The sequence below is a fragment of the Chrysochloris asiatica genome, unplaced genomic scaffold (genome assembly GCF_000296735.1).
Source record: "Chrysochloris asiatica unplaced genomic scaffold, ChrAsi1.0 scaffold00029, whole genome shotgun sequence".
NCBI lineage: Eukaryota > Metazoa > Chordata > Mammalia > Afrosoricida > Chrysochloridae > Chrysochloris > Chrysochloris asiatica.
In genome coordinates, this window is record NW_006408547.1 from 4,602,919 (window position 1) to 4,606,801 (window position 3,883).

The following is a 3,883-nucleotide window of genomic DNA, read 5'->3' on the forward strand; positions in this document are numbered from 1 at the left end:
AAAAAAAAAAAAAACCTTATGGAGAGCAAAGGAACTTTGTCTGATATAATACCAGAACACAAACCCCTAGGAGAAGAGCTGTCTGTTCACAATAGACTTAATCTTAAAGACATTCATAGAGTAAAGCTTTGGGGACCTTCCTTTGTTGTGCAGAACTCAAAAGGAGAAGAAACAGCTGTAAGCATCCACTAATAACTAGACTGTGGAAGGCACAAAGTATTAACGTAGGAAATCTGGAATTCATCTAAAATGAAATTAAGCTCCTAAAGATCCAGATAGAGGATTTAGTGAGCTGAAATGTAATGGTCCTGACCATTCTGCATCAGAAAATTGACTATGCAGAAATGACAAATTTATGAGGAATAGTGTCACATTTTAAGATCTATCTTGAAGTACTGTGCTGACTGTGATAGCATAATATCCATACACCTACAAGGAAGACCAAGTCCTGGTGTGGCGCTGTGGTGTGGGTTAAAGCACTGGACGGCAAAGTCAGCTTGAACTGTAAGGTGGGAGGGTCAAGCTTACCAAGTGCATCCTGGAAACTCATACAGGGTCGCTAAGGGTTGGAGCCAACTCCACATTACTTAACAACAACAACAAGGAAGACCAGTTAATACTGTTGCTGTTGTTCTTGTTGTTGTTGTTGTTAGGTGCCATCAAATTGGTACTGATTCATAGCAACCCTATGCACAACAGAAGAAAATACTGCCAGTCCTGGGCCATCCTCACAATCACTGCTACCATTTCATTGTGGTCCTTCCTCTTTTTCTCCGGCCTTCCACTTTAACAAACATGATATCCTTCTTCAAGAACTGGTCCCTCCCGCAAGGAGGACTCTGGCTGTATTTCTACCAACACAGATTTGTTTGTTCTTTTGGCAGTCCATGTTACTTTCAATAACTCCTCCAACATCATAATTCAAATGCATCAATTCTTCTATAGTCTTCCTTAGTCACTGTCCAACTTTCACATGCATATGAGTTACTGAAAATACCATGGTTTGGATCTGGTGTATCTTAGTCTACAAACTGGTAACTTTGCTCTTCAACACTTTAAAGAGGTCTTGTGCAGCAGATTTGGCTAATGTAATACATCGTTTGATTTCTTGACTGCTCCGTCCATGAGTGCTGACGGCTGATCTAAGTAAACGGAAGTCTTTGACAACTTCAAACTTGTCTCCATTTCTATGAATGTTGTTTACTGCCCCAGTGGTGAGGGTTTTTGTTTTTGTTACATTGGGATGTATACTGAAGGCTGCGGTCTTTGTTCCTTATTAGTATTTATAAGCCCTCTTAGCTTTCAGCAAGCAAGGTTACATTATCTGCATATCATAGGTTGGTAATGAGTCTTCCTCCAATCCTGATGTCATGTTTTTCTTCATATAATCCAGTTTCTTGAATTATTTGCTTAGCATACAGACTAAATAAGTACAGTGAAAGAATACAACTCTGATGCACACCTAATTTTAAACCATTCGGTGTTCCTTTGTTCTGTTCAAACAACTGCCTCTTGGTCTTTGTACAGGTTCCTCATGCATGCAATTAAGTGTTCCAGAATACTCATTCTCTGCAATGTTGTCCACAGCTTGTCATTATCCACACAATTGAAAGCCTTTCCATAATCAATAAAACACAGGTAAACATCTTTCTGGTATTCTTTGCTCTCATTCAAGATCCATCCAGCATCAGCAATGATATCCCTCATTCCACATACTCTTCAAAATTTGGGTTGAACCTCTGGAAGTTCTTTGTCAATGTATGGTTGCAGCCATTTTTGTATTATCTTTAGTAAAATTTTACTTGCATATGATATCAATGATATTGTCTGGTGGTTTCTGCATTCCATTGGGTCACCTTTCTTTGGGATGGGCACAACTATGGATCCCTTCCAGTCAGTTGGTTAGGTAATTGTCTTCCATATTTCTTGGCATAGATGAGTCAGTGCCTACAGTGCTACATCAATTTGTTTAAGATTTTGATTTGTATTCCATCAATTCACAGTGTTTTGTTCTTCAATGCAGCTTGGACTTCTTCCTTCAGTATTATTGGCCCTTTATCATATGCTACCTCTTGAAATGGTTGAACATCTACCATTTCTTTTTGGTATAGTGACTCTCTGTGTTCCTTCTAGCTTTTTTTTTATTTATGCTTTCTGCCTTGTTTAATATTTTGCCCATAGAATCCTTCAGTATTTCAAAACAAGACTTTAAATTTTTTCTTCAGTTCCTTCAGCTGAGCATGTTCTTCCCTTTTGGTTTTCTAACTCCAGGTCTTTGCACATTTCATTATATTTGACTTTATCTTCTCGAGCTGACCTTTGAAATTTTCTGTTCAGCACTTGTAGTACCTTCTCATTTCTTCCATTTGCTTTAGCATCTCTATGCTGGAGAGAAAGTTTCAGAGTCTCTTCTGACATCCATTTTGCTCCTTTCCTTCTTTCTTGTCTTCTTAATGAACTTTTGCTTTCTTCCTGTATGGTGTTCTTGATGTCATACCACAATTCTTCTGATCTTCAGTCTTTAGTGTCTAATGCATCAAATCTGTTCTTCAGATGATCTCTAAATTCATGTGGGATATATTCAAGGTCATATTTTGGCTCTTGTGGACTTGGTTTAACTTTCATCAGCTTCAGCCTAAACTTGTATCTGAGCAACTGATAGTCTGTTCCACAATCTGCCCCTAACCTTGTTTTGGCTGATGATATGGATCTTTTCTACAGATGTAGTCAATTTGATTTATGTGTATTCCATCTGGTGAGGTCCATGTGTATAAGTTGTCTTTTATGTTGTTTAAAAAAAGTATTGCAATGAAAAAGTCATTGGTTTTGCAAAATACTATCATGTGATCTACAGCATTGTTTATATCACCAAAGCCATATTTTCCTTCTTCTTTGTTTAGAATCTTTGCATTCCAATGTCCAGTAATTATCAATACATCTTGATTGCGTGTTTGATCATGTTTGGTAGAATTCTTCAATTTCATCATCACTGGCTTTAGTGATGATGAAATTTGAATAACAGTGATATTAACTGGTCTTTCTTATAAACATATGGATATTATACTATCACAGTGTTGTAATTCAAGACAGATTTTGATATGTTCTTTTTGATGATGAATATGATGACATTCCTCTTCAATTTGTCATTCACAACATAGTAAACCATGTGATTATCAGATTCAAAATGACCAATACCAGTTCATTTCAGCTCACTAATGCTTATAATATTGATATTTATGCATTCCATTTCAGTTTTTTACAATTTTCCATTTTCCTATATTCATACTTCATAAACTCCACATTCTGATTATTAATGGATGTTTACAGCTGTTTTTCTTCATTTTGTGTTATGCCCCATAAACAAATGAAGGTCCTGAGGGCTTTACTCCATTCGTGTCATCATGGTCAACTCTATTTTGAGGAGGCAGTTCTTCCCCAGTCGCATCTAAGTCACTTACAATCTGAGGGGCTCATCTTTTGGCACTATATCGGGCAATATCCTGGTGTTCTTCATCATGTTTCAATATTCTGGTGCTGACAGTGGTCCAGTACTATTTATAAGGTTTTCAGTGACTAAATATTCAGAAATAGCCCATCTCTCCTTCTTCCTAGTCTTTGTCTGGAAGCTCAGCGGAAACCTGTCCACTGTGGATGAACCTGCTGGTATTTAAAATACCTATGGCATAACTTCCAGATTCATAGCAACACTCAAGCCACCACAGTACAGCAAACTGACAGATGAGTGGTGGAGTTAATACTACTACTTTGAATGTTGTTGTTGTTGTTATGTGCTGTGGAGTCGATTCTGACTCATAGTGACCCTGCACAGGGTTTCCAAGGCTGTAAATTTTTACAGGAACAGAAAGTCTTATCTTTCTCCTGT